We start from the raw sequence: 14247 nt of genomic DNA on the forward strand, positions 1-14247 counted from the left end.
GCGGGCAGTCCCCCCCGGCATTGCGATCGGCGCTAGCCAATGGCTAGCGCCGATCGCAAAAAAGTAAAGAAAACTGTCAAAAAAGTTAGTTCTTCAGCTGCCCTGCTGGATTGGCTCCACCAGGGCAGCTGAAATTACTTACCCGGCTTGTCGGCGGTGTCCCACGGAGATCTCGTCCTCCCGGACCCGCCGGCGGCCTTCTGCGCATGCGCGCCAGACGATGACGTCACGCGCATGCGGAGAAGCCCGGGAGCCCCCGGCAAATTTAAAATCTCCTGGCTCCCGGCTCCTGAAGGTAGCCGGGAGCCAGGAGGTGTTACCGGGGGGGCCCGCGATCGCCGCTATCGATTAGATAGCGGCGATCGCGAAAAAGTTGAAAAAGTAAAAAAAAAGTAAGGTTTCACCACCCCTCATGGATCGGATCCATGAGGGGAGGTGAAAATACTCACCCCCGGTCCTCTGCGATGTCCCGGGACCCGAAATCCCGGTCTGCGCATGCGCGCCCGATGATTGACATCGGGCGCGTGCACAGAGGGGCTCGAGCCCCGGGAAATTCAAAATCCCTCTGCTCTTGGCTGCCATGTGTAGCCAAGAGCAGAGGGATGTCACTGGGGACATGATCACTGTCATCCAATGGATGACAGTGATCATGTAAAGTAAAAAAAAAAGTGCAAAAAGTTAAAAAATAAAAATAAAAAAGGGGTAAAAAGTAAAAAAAAAAAGTGCAAAAAGTTAAATAAAAAAAGTTTAAAAAACTTGCGTTTCATCTCCCCCCCACAGATCATATCCGTGAGGGAGGATGAAATGACGTACCTAAGGCCCGCGGATTTATCCGCAGACCTTACCCCAGCTTCTGCGCACGTGCCCGTCGCCAATATGGCAGGTGCATGCGCAAAAGCCGTGGTAATTTAAAATCTCCCTGCTCCTGGCTACAAAACTTAGCCGAGAGCCTGGAGATTTCACGGGGGGCCGCGGTGAGTGGTTCCTGATCACATGTTTACCGTTATCCAATGGATAATGGCGATCACGTAAAAGTAAAAAAAAAGGTGAAGGTTCATCTCCCCTCACTGATGCGATCGGTGAGAGGAGATGAAACTTTTTGCCGGAGGCCTCCGTATTTGCGCCGCGACACAATCTTCTTCCGTGAACGTTCCCGGATTCTGCGCATGCGACCGCCGGCAAAACATCGGACACATGCGCAGGAGTCGGGGAGCCCAGGAAATTTAAAATCTCCTTGCTCCCAGCGACCAACGGTCACCGAGAGCCTGGAGCAGTGACGGGTGGCCTCGTTGGGCGGTCCCCGGTCACGTGAAAAAAAGGTAGCGATCTACCTTAGGTCGGTCTCACATGACCGGATAGGAATTACGGATTCCACATGCTTCTGATCCGCGGTAATACGCAGATCAATCGCATTGGATTACACAATTCCGCTCACATTAGTGGGTTGGAATTGCGTAATCCACTCGCAGAAAAGAGAACGCAGCAGGTTCTATTTTACCGCGGATATCCGCAACATAGAGCCCATTGTGCTCCATGGTCGCGGATATACCCGCAGCCCATACGCAACTACCTTGTATACGGGCTGTGGGTACCCGCGTCATCGCTAAGCGACGGTGCGGAAAATACAAACAAAAAAATATATATATACTGCGTATGACCGCCTGTGTGAGTAGGCAGTTATGCGCAGTACATTACGCAGCCGTACGCAGGGTCACAGCCGGGCTCACAGCTGGGATCCTCTGCGGGCCTCCGCAAGCAGATTACACCTACAGCTGCGTGAGCCCGGCGTTATTCAGACCGCTACCTGTAATACGCAATTTACAAGAAGCCCCGGGAACGTTCGCCTTCCTGCAGTTCCAGGAGCAGCTTGTTGAGCGCCTTCTGTGTGAGACCGCCGCATCTCATTAAGCTTACGGAGACTCACAGAGCGCCACTTTTTACACCCCATACCCGCTACTGAGGTCAAGAAATACCCCCAAAAAGCATGAGAGGAGGGGGGATACACGGTTTTATAGCCCCATGTACCCATCCCAACCAGCCTCCATAATTACCCCTGTCTTTGGAAATATTACACAGTTCACATTATTACTTTTATCTAAGATTTGGGGAACGCCGAAAAGGGCGGAGCGGTAGGGGTGGGTGTGGGTGTGTGTGTGTGTGGGGGGGGGGGGGGGGATTTTTTTTAAGGTGTCAATTTTTATTCCGTACAAGTGGGCAATGGGGCCTGGAATGTATTCAGTTTTGCCCTGCAATCCAACGGGTGTTCCCTCCATTATAGGCCTTGCCATGTTTCCTGTAAGTAGATTAGGGCCACAATGGGTATGTTTCTGAACACGGGACAAACGGGGGTATCCATTTTGGGGTGAACGTCTTCATTCCTATGTACACTTTACAAAAAAACCTGTTTTTAAATTGACAAAATTGCCAAAAAAATGAAAATCGTAATTTTTTCCTTCTGCTTTGCTTAGATTTATTCAAATACTGTGGGGTCAAAATACGCAATACACCCCTAGATGAATTCATTAAGGGGTCTAGTTTTTAAAATGGGGTCATTTGTGGGGGGTTTTATCGTTTTGGACGCTCAATGGCTCTATAAGTGGGCAATGGGGCCTGGAATTTATACCATTGTACCCTGAAATCCAACGGGTGCTCCATCCATTATAGGCCTAGCCATGTGTCCTTTAAGTAGATTAGGGTTACAAGGGTTATGGGTCTGAACACGGGACAAAAGGAGGTATCCATTTTGGGGTGAAAGTCTTCATTCCTATGTGTGCTGTACAAAAAAAACTGTTTTTAAATTGATACAACTGCCGAAATAATGAAAATTGTAATTTTTCTCCTACTGCTTTGCTTAGATTTATTCAAAAATTGTAGTGTAAAAATGCACAGTACACCCCTAGATAAATTCGTTAGGGGGTCTAGTTTTCAAAATGGGGTCATTTGTGGGGGCTCTCTGTCGTTTTGGCCGCTCAAGGGCTCTACAAGTAGGCAATGGGGCCTAAATCACCTTCATGCTAAATTTCTGTTCTGAAAACCACCGACTACTCCTTTGGTTTTGGTCCCCGTTGTGCATCCAGACATAAGATTAGGGCCACAATGGGTATGTCTCTGAACACGGGAGAAACAGGGGTATCCATTTTGGGGTGCAAGGCTCCATTCATGTGTGTGCTGTACAAAAAAAGCTGTTTTTAAAATGACAGAATTGACAAAAAAACGAAAATCACAATTTTTTCCTTTTGCTTTGCTTCAATTCTTTCAAAAACTGTGGGGTCAAAATGGGCAGTACACCCCTAGATAAATTCGTTAAGGGATCTAGTTTTCAAAATGGGGTCACTGGTGGGGGCTCTCTTTGGTTTTGGCCGCTCAAGAGCTCTACAAAAGTGCTATGGGGCCTAAAACGCCTTCAAGCAAAATTTATGTTATGAAAGACACCGACTACTCCTTTCATTTTGGGTCCCGTTGTGCATCCAGACATGAGATTAGGGCCACAATGGGTATGTCTCTGAACACGGGAGAAACGGGGGTATCCATTTTGGTGTGTAAATCCTCATTTTTATGGGCTCTATAGGAAAAAAATATGTCTTTAAAATGACATATTTGCAAAAATATGAAATTTTATTTTTTCTCCTCTAAATTGAATTAATTCCTGAAAAAAACTGGTGGGGTCAAAATACTCATGACACCCCTCAGTGAATACATTAAGGAGTGTAGTTTTTAAAATGGGGTCATTTGAGGGGGTATCTATTATTCTGGCACTTATGAGCCTTTGCAAACTTGGTTTGGTGCAGGAAAGCAAAGTGTTCCTCAAAATGCTGAAAAGTAATGTTAAATTTGTATGTCCTCTAAATGGTTAAAAAAAACACAAAAGTTTTTCAAGTGTGCATTCAGAATAAAGTAAACAGATGGAAATATATATCTTATCAAAAATTTGTACAGTATGTTTGGACATATTTGAGCTATTACGGTTGAAAATGTGAAAAAATGACAATTTTTTCAAAATTTTTCCAATATTGGTACTTTTAATAAATATACACAAATTATATCTGTCTCTTTTTACAATCTAAATGAAGTACAACATGTGGCGAAAAAACAATGTCAGAATCACTGGGATATGTAAAGCCTTTATGGAGTTATGCTACATTGAACGACGCATGTCAGATTTCCAAAATTTGGCTCCGTCACTAAGGCGCAAACAGGCTTCGTCACTAAGGGGTTAAGGAAATGTAAAAGGGTTTTTTGTTGGTGTAAAAATTTGGTTGATGCGTTTTGCAACTTTTACAATATAGAAATGAAAATGTGCAAAAATTTGCTTTTTTCAAGATGTGAACATTTTTAAACAGGGTTCATATGCGTCATGGAATTTTCCGATTTGTCATGGATTTGTGTTTTTTGTCATGGAATTTTTTCTTAATAATAATTTCTGAGCTTCTTGCGTGTTTTAGTTATGTTTGTCCAAAACAATTTCTTTATTCCATTAGAATCCAGTATTGGAGTACTATAGGCCAAAGGAATAAATAAATATAACTAAAAAGAAGAACCTCATTACTCAGTCCTAAAAATACAAAAAATATTTCAGATTTTAAAGTGCATTGAAGTTTTGTTCTCAACCGGTCTCTCATGGTTGGATTTTTTTTATTTAAAAAAAATATAATTAACTGGAAATAGCTTGACTTATTGAATCGCAAAGCAGGAACTTGCTATTTGCTGCAATTTTTAGTGCAAGTGGCAGTGATGTTTTTTTGAGAAAAAGCATCTCTGACGCTCAAAAATCGTGGGGGGGGGGGGGGGGGGGAGTCACGATTTTGCCGCGATTTTCACGTGGCGATATAGCGATTGCCATTGTGAAGGAGCCCTAAATATTTGATTCTGTGTATTGCGTTCCACGAGTGTCATTGAAAATCAAGATTTTGTCATGGAAATTTTTTTTTAAAAACCTGTATGAACCCTGTTAAATTTAGGGTAGTCATATCATGCAAAATAGTTATTAAAGGGGTTGTCCCGCAGAAGCAAGTGCAGTTATACACTTCTGTATGACCATATTAATGCACTTTGTAATATACATTGTGCATTAAATATTGGCCATACAGAAGTTATACACTTACCCCCTCCGGTGCTGGCGTCCCCATCTCCATGGCAACTACCAAACTTCTCCTCTGGTCGCCACAACAGTCGCGCTTGCGCAGAGAGAAATCCTCTTCTGGATGGTCCGGGCTCACGAGCTGCGTCCTGGCTCCTCCCCCTTCTCAGCGTCATTGCGTAGCTCCGCCCCGTCACGTGGTGCCGATCAGCCAATGAGGTGGCTGTAATCGGCAGTGGAGCTCAGACTGGAGAAGAACATCCACGGTGCACCGTGGGAGAAGACCCGCGGTGCACCTTGGGAAATGACGACGGCCATCTTGGAAGAAGATTTTTATAACTTCATGAAACAGCTTCATGGTGAGTAGAAACGCTCTATAAACCGATTTACAGGGGTAGTTTGTGATGCTTGCTTAACATAGGGGACTGGGGTGTGAAAATTTCTTCGTTTTGGCCGCGGGACAACCCCTTTAAGTTATTTAACATGTGTCTACTTTTATGTTGGCACTATTTATTTTTAAGACCTTCTACGAGATTTAAAAGTATAGCAGTAATTTTTAAGAACATCTCCAGTTTTGTCCTTTTTCTGTCCAGGCCCCCTTTTTCAAATCTGGTATGTGTCACTTTAAGCGGTAATAACTTTGGAATGTTTTGGAAGCGTGTAATTATAACGACAATCTTATCAGTTATAAAGTGAATTTGAGAAGCGTATATATTAGGACCCCACACTATAAATGTTCCTACGCGGAGGAAAAGCCGTAAGATGCTCCATTGAAGTCAATGGAAGCCGTCTCATTCACGTCCCTTCTGCAATTGACATTGCAGAAAGGTTGCAGATTCCACGTCTTCGCTAGGTGATGATGCAGGAAAAGCAGGAGTTCAAAAAAATAAATCTGTATTGCGCATGTCTGACGATGAGCCATGTGGATCATCCGCAGTACAGATGAAGAAAAAAAGAAAGCGCTCGCGTGCGGAGGCTGCTGCTGCCAGGGTCTGATTCTGCTGCGGGATTCTGTATGCGGAATCTGACCTGCCCGTGTGCAGGCGGCCTTAAGGGTTTCATATGAACAAAAGCAAAATAAGGGATAAACTTGAAAATGTCACTTGACTTGCAGATTTTCTTTTTTTCTTTTTCTGTAACACAACAGAAATGAGCAGAAACACAGAATTCAATATTTATTACCCTGAATCTGTTCTTTTTAGAAATATCCTACAAGTCCCCAGTGGGCACCAAGACTCAAAAAAGAACTCTGAAATGAAAGAGCACCTTGTGGAATTTGGGGCCTCCCATTTATTTGGGCCATTTCTTCAATGCCATATTCAGAGAACATAATTTTATTTTTCAATCTTCGATGCTGTCAGAGGTCTTGTTTTTTGCGAGATACGCTGACGTTTTCATTAATACCATTCCTGCGTGCAGACAAAGGTTTTAACGCTTTTTATTGCATTTTAAGAAGACGAGCAATTGTGATGTTTTTGATTTTTCTTTTTTGGAATCCATCCACCGTGTGATGTTATCTTTATTCTGCAGGTCAGTGTTGTTGCTGCAATTCCAAATGTGTGTGTGTGTATGTACACTGAGCTAGCAGGTAGTGGCAGATTATATATATCCACTACCTGCTATCTCAGTGGTCAAGATATAGAATTGAAATGTATAAACTGTGTGAGAGTATCCCATCGCCTCTGTGGATAACTTGGATACTAGCATCCCCTTAACTCTTTAAAGGAGGATTCCCATCTAAGAAATCCTCTCAGTGTATTCGCAATTGCAAAATAATGCATTCACCCACAATGTTTATTTCCAAATTGCTCCATTCTCCAGATATTGGCGATATGTATTCCCCTCTCCTCCTGGTTGTTTACTGTTTGTTGCCAGGATAACAGACCACCTCTTCTATGGAAATAAATGGCAGAAGAGGCTGGTGCTTGTGCAGTTCTTTCATCTAAATCTGATGGCCAGGATCTCTGGAGTATAGGTGCTGGAGCTTTCGGCTCGGCCACCAGCTACCTTTTTAGTATTTTGCTATTTCTTTCCATAAAAGACATGGTCTGTTTCCTTGGCAACAAGCAGTAAACTCCCAGAGGGCAGAGAAATTAATAGCTGCAATATCCAGAGAACGGAGCATTTTGGAAACAAACATCAATGGCTGAATGCATTGTTTTGCAATTTCAAACATGTTAAAATAGTATTCCCGAGATGGTAATACCCCTTTTAATTACCTCAGTTGTGTGTGTGTCCCTCCATCCCTTCCCCTTGCCCTCTCTATAAACTTCTATCAGTGGCATGAGTCATCCCTACAAATTCCAGTTATCTGTCTCATCTCAGACTAGAGATGGGCATCATTCACAATGGGTAGTATACAGCAAACTAGAAGGAAGGAAGCCCCCTAGTGTGCAACGCTTTTAGTGGGATTTCTCAGTACAAAAATGTCATTACAGGTAAATAAAGTTTAAAGTGTAATTTGCACTTTTGCTAGTTATCACATTGACTATCATATAAGCAGCACATTGTTGGGAAAGTTAGTGATCATTTGAACTTTGTTTGTAAAATTAGATTTTCTGTTTAGTGTTCTTCCATGCTGCGCTGCTTTTTTAACCTGTACCTGATTATTTACACCTGTCTAAAGGGCTGTGGCTCTTTTTCTTCCAGTATGCTTTCCCTAACTGTAGCGTTCTCTAACTTCGTCCTCCTACGTGCCTTCCCCACCCTCATTACTCATAGTAAAATCCCGCCACTTTGTGCTTCACATTTCTTGGCGGCAAAGCCTTTGTTTAGTACGCGGGGAAAGTTTGACACTCCCTGTAGCATGGCAGTTAGCCCAAGGTGAAGACAAAGAGTGTATCCTTTGTATATAATTGCATGTAAACTGTAAAATTGTGTGGGATAATAATGACAAGACAAGTTAGTGGTGACTTTACACTAATAAATGTTGAAACATGTATTCTTTTAACAGAACGTGTAGAATTGTTTTCAATTGAAAAGTTATAGGTGATGAATAATGTTAACCCTTTCATATGCTGTGTTTCGGATACATCTCTATGTGTAGTGAGACACCTTTTGGGACAATAAGGAGTCAGGATGGCATCAACTGGGAATCGATAAGGGGAGTAGGACTACTTACTCATTTTACAATACCCTAAAACTTTATATCTGACCATTGAAGTGATTGTCCAATGGTCAGATACAGTGTTATTCCTCATATACAGTATACACATGAGCTTATTCTAAAATTACAACTACATATATATAAAATTCCTTTTTTTTTCTTTTCTTTTCTTTTATGTAACCTTTTAAATGAAACCTTATCGTCCAACCATGTCTTTGGGCGCTGCTATTGATATAAGACCTCTAGTTGGATCGCTAGATATGAACGTTGGCATGTAGTTTGACTACAAGTAATGTTAATTCTAGCCATAAAAGAAGAAATACAAGACCATAGAAAATGGATGTTCAGCATTATTATTTGAGAGTAGTTATCCTCTAACAAGCCATGACCTTCAGCTAAGGGTGGAATGACTATTCCACAGCCCTATACCACCGAGCCACTAATGCTGTAATGTTTTCTATATCATTGGCCCATAAGCATTTCTAGTTGCTCGGTGCCTGCTGTACAGATAATGATTACTGAATCATCATAATCTCTATAGCGGTACTCAATATGGCTTTTTCTGTTAGTGTTTGGCAGTGTTTCTGGGGTCCTGTGGCTGTTATTAGATACGTTGTGGCTGTCGTTATCATGGTCTTGTAGCTGTCCTTGGTAATGGAGTTATGTGGCTGCTGCTGCTGTTGGGAAATTTGGCTCTTTTTTCAAAAACATTATTGCAAATTTGAACACACTCTGTTGAAAATGTTCACCACAACTAGTAGGGCAGGGAGAAGGCATCTTGGTACCCTAGGCAGATAAGGCAAATTGCAACCCTTCCCCACCTTACACCATGGAATGAATTTACAATGGTAGTTGAGGAGTCTTCTTTAGTAAATGGATTAATGGAAGCATTCCTGATGTGGAAGTGTAAAGTTACGTTCACACCTAGTATATGGCTTCCCTTTACCAAGGAAGCCATAATGCATTGCCAAGTCCATTCTGATACCGCCACCTGTTGAACTTCCAATGGGGTCTTTGAGGTTGTGTTGTACTTTGTTGGTTTGACAAGAACAGTAGTGCTGCATACAGCCTTATTCTTAGTCAAATCTGCCAAGAATGTCTTTGGCACTTTGAATGCAGCTTTCTTTAGTAGGTACATTTGTCAAGTATTTGGTGTCCAGTGACTTAAACATCTCCTCCAGCTCCAGCACTGTCTGGTCCACAACTGGGCTGGCAGAAACTAAGTGTGCAGAAGTCCTGCCATATGGACAGCAAGGGACAATCACTAATGCACAGAAACAGGTTTATACACACAAGCACACATATATACAGCATAAACACACACTGGTTAACACACATTATACTGGCCTACTCTTACCTACACATTATACTTGCCTATTCTTGCATGGCGACAAGGAGATTCCAAGAAGCGATAGGATAAGTGATGCATAGAGTTTTATAACATATTTCTGCCATTTACATAGGCTGTACCTCCCAAACTCTGCAAACCTAATGTTTCAAGTATTCTACTTATCACACCCTAAAATGAGTACGGATCCCATACACCTATATCCAGCAGCTCACACCTCTGGAACCTTGCTGCTGCTTCAGGACCAGGACACACATGGTTATGTGGCCTTGTCTGTGCAGATCATTCTACATCATTGCACATAGCAGTTTTGGTTTTGATTTCATGCAAAGAAAAAAGAATTCCCTATAATTGTTCATATTTTTTAATGAAATTGTGCCCTCTAATTCCTGTTGTGAGATGTTGCCTACTTCCGCCTACCCCTTGTCCCAGCCTTGACCCATGGTGTTTTGATAGGAGATTAAGGTATATGATACAAGCCAAATTAATTTACTACTTGTTTTTGCACATTTCTCTCACTTTGTTTCTATATTTTCCATATTGCTAAAACAAGTGAGTTATGCTAGATGGGTATGCGAAGGTAACTCTACTGGTAGCCTCTAATTCCTTGATTCATTATTGCTAGATATGCCTTGTCAAAAGACCTTGAGAATTTGGGAACATTTAAAGGGGTTGTGTAGAATTAGAAAAATAAAGGTCAATAGGAACCTTTTTTCGTAATATTTTTTTTCTACGTGGTTGCATTCAAAGTCCCATAACTTTTTTTTTTTTATTTTTCCATGGACAGAGCTCTGTGAGTGCTTGATTTTTTTTTTTTGCACGACTAGTTGTAGTTTTTATTGGTGCCATTTTAGGGTACATACGGCTTTTTTTGATCACTTTTGTGGGTTTTGGGAAGAAAAACTAACAAAATAAGCATTTTGCCTCCATTTTAATGAGTATTCTGCAGTTTTTATCGTGCAAGGTGAATAGTGTGTTCAATTTATTGTACAGGTCATTACGGTAACAATGATGCTAAGTATGTGAGATTTTTAGAATTGCGCCAATTTTTTATTTTTATTTTTTATTTTTACCTAGCTAGCTGTAAAAGAACTCGACCTTTATTCAGGCTCGAGTGTTTTTCCCATACCAACATTAACCAGAAGATGGTTCTACCTGCCTTCTGTGCTGACCCGTTGGAGGAGGAGAAAAGGCACCTACAGACACTAGATGTAAGCAGATGTCTTGAGGATCTATCTGGCCTGTACGGAAGGCTTCCTGACGACAGATCATCCTTTAATACTCTCTAATGGCCCAAAGAAGGAATAAATCCTCAAAACTCACCAAAGCTAGATGGTTGAAGGGTACTAGCGGCTCTTGTTATAGGAGCGAAGATATCTCTCTTCCTGATGGTATTTGGGCTCATTCTACTAGAGCCACAGCAACTTATTGGGCAGAATGTGTTCAAGTGTATGAAACGGTCTAAGAGAAATACTCACGACATTCTCTTTAGCAACCAATCACAGCTCAGCTTTCAATTGGTATTCAACCAGTATAAAGGCTGTTCTGTGCTTGGTATATATCTACTCTTGTATCAAACCAGAATAGGATAGCAGCATTCCTTCAAATCAATGCTTGACCCTTTATACAGGTCTGTAGAGCAAGGACTGTGTAAAGGGTCAAGCATTGATTTGAAGGAATGCTGCCATCCAATAGGTGGTGCTGCAGAGGTGGTATTCCATCTTCCTTATTTGCATAATACCCAGAGGAGCATGGATGGCCTTATGTTTCCTCATCCACCTTCTTAGTGCTCTCCCTAAGGAGAGATGTTAATTCTCCAGACCAGAATAGGACAGGCTCCAACCTTTTCACACAGGCCATCAGTCCATGTGAAAAAATGTTCAAGTGGATAGCCTAATTGGTTATAATGGGTCCAATTACTCTATCCAAATCTCATTCAACTGTGCAGCATTACGATTTGGGGTTGCTTTTCCCCCTCAGGCCCTGAATGCCTTGCAATCATTGAGGGAACTATAAATTCTAAGATGAAACGGAACGTTTTACAGGAAAACGGAAGGGCCATTGTCCAAGGTTTTGGAATTCTCACTAGCAGCCACAATAATAATTTGGTGACTGGGACTGCTGTTAAAGGGAATCTAGAGGTTATGAAATGTACAAATATTTTATTTATGTATAAAAAAAAAAGTGTGTAACATTTCAATACCCATTGTCAAAAACAATCCATCCCTAGGAGTTGTCTGAATTGAATCAAGCTTTCTAGGTGTGATTGTAGGGTTGATGTAAGTAAGTGATTACAATATCAGGGTAAAAGGATAATTGATTGTGGAAAACTGAACACTTGGAGGGAGGCTCTAGTACCCTGTTGGGACACCTTTTGGATGTGATATGGGTGGGCATGGAGGCATACAGGTTCCGTATGTTGTCCTGTGGCATATTGTTCCACATTTGCTGTAACTGAGGTTTTAGAGCGTGCAAACTCACAGGCTATAGAAGTTGGCATCCTAAATGGTCCTATACATGTTCTATTGGCAATAAATCTGGTGACTAGACAGGCCATGGAAGTGTGACAATGTTGTGGAGGTATTCCTGTGATACCCTTGATTTGACTATCTAAGCATTATCCTGCTGGAAAATGCCTCTTGGAACTCGCCATGAGAGGAACATATGTGGCTGCAGGATGTCCTGAACATATCACTGAGCCGCCATTGTCCCTCATACCACTACTAGGGGTGACCAACTGTCATATATGATGGCCCCCCCGAGACCATCACACCAGCAGTGGGGCGGGGTGGGCATTGTGTCGCTCCACAGCAAAGGCAGGATTAAATTGCTCACCCCTAGGTCTCCAGACACGAATATGCTGTCGTCTGTGCCCAAACTAAACCTGGATTCGTTGCTGAAGACAACCCAGTTCCACTCTGTAGTAGTCCAGTTTTGTCATCCACACAAACTGAGGCAACGGCGTGTGTGGGGTGTCAAAGGCAGTACAGGTAATGGGTGCTGTGAGCCCAAATGTCTTTTAGCAAAGCACCTGGAAATGGTTCCAACAGACACAGGGGTCTGTAACGATGGTGCCACCTGTCTCTGGATGGCGGCCAACAAAACAGTTGGAGCTGCTCGTGCTTGTCAGATGATCAGACAATCTTTTTACTAGTGGTCTGTCAAGAGCGTCCTGAGCCTGGTTGACTTGTGTGCGTGCCCTCACGCATCCACTGGTCCCAACACCTAACTATTAAGTTGGCAAAATCTCTTTGTATCATAGAGGGATGAACAAGCTCTAGACAAGCAGAATAAGAGGTCCAAGACAGACAAGTAGCCTCTAGGAGCCTTTTTATAGGACAAGGGTGGAACCAGTTTTATGGTCTCAGGTGACAAAACCGTTCATCTAATTATGGCACAATTTTAATCATTTGCATATCTACCTGAGATGTAACTGCGTGACGACATTTGGAGCAAAATGACAATTCTAGGGGCTTGATTTAGTTTTTCTTTACAAAGTGTGTATATATTGTACATAAAGGAGGAATCATTTAGCTATTCTTTTTTCTACCATACATGTTCCTGCTGACTTTATCACTGAAGCTGCGATTTTATCAGTGCAATAAATAAGGCTTTGTACACATTCTGTTCAGAGCCTCTGTTAATGATTTCCCTTGGCCGGCTGCACAGGACCGGGTCGGATTTCTGTGCCCTGCCGGTGTCCAAGTGTACCTGGCATTAGGTCTTGTCTTCTGTACGGCAGATAGTCCGCCGTTGGATATGTGCAGTACACTTTTTATTTTCACTCCTGCGGAATCTGCACAAAAATGGAGCATGCTGCGATTTTGTTTTTTTTCCCACAAGCGGAAAATCACAATCACTGTCTGCCTATGTGAGTGGACATGCAGATACTCTATTGGTTTGAATTGGTGCAGAATGCTGCGGATCGCCCGCGTGGGAGATGATCAAGGATTCCGCAATTCAAATCCGGTCGTCTGCAGCAGGCCTAAATCCTGGAAGAAATGGCACTGCCTGCAGCACTGTTTTGTTCAGGAAAATATCAGACAGCTGGACAAAAACCAAACAGACCCATTATAGTGAAAGGGAACCAATTGGTGACATTCGGTTCCATCACTAGACAAATCTATTCGGCTAGCGAATTCCGTTTTCCTGCTCCCATAAGCCCTTAGAGCACATTTATACTCGTGCTTATAGCAACAGCATGGGAAATACAAACAAAAAATAAATTGTACAGCATATGACCACCTGCACAGTCATTCGCAATACAGTTTCTTACCATACGCAGGGTCACCGATCGGGCTCACAGCCGGAATCCACTGTGGGCCTCCAACAGGTGGAACCTGCCCCCTTGGTGTGAGCCCAGCCTAAATAAGAACCTACTTGCCACCCCTTAAATATTTACCTAGATTCCAGTTACGTGGAAATTTCCAGGGTAGTTGCTGCTTTCTTTGGTTCATAAGATTGTCAGTTGAACTTTTATTCTTTAAAGAAAGTAAAGAGAAACCAAGGGACTATATATAAATTATGGGGCCTCGGGTAAGAAATATTTTCTTGGTAGGGTTTTTAATTATCCACTGGAGTTTACTTTGCTAAATTCCCAAATAGTGATAGATTGTGGTAGTTCCTAATTGCAAGACCCCCACAGTTGTCCATAGGCAGGCTCTGAAGTCAGATATAAATTGCCCAGTTGATTTAAGATCTCGGGCATTTGGAGGT

Source organism: Eleutherodactylus coqui, chromosome 1 (assembly GCF_035609145.1).
Source record: "Eleutherodactylus coqui strain aEleCoq1 chromosome 1, aEleCoq1.hap1, whole genome shotgun sequence".
In the NCBI taxonomy this organism is placed as follows: Eukaryota; Metazoa; Chordata; class Amphibia; order Anura; family Eleutherodactylidae; genus Eleutherodactylus; species Eleutherodactylus coqui.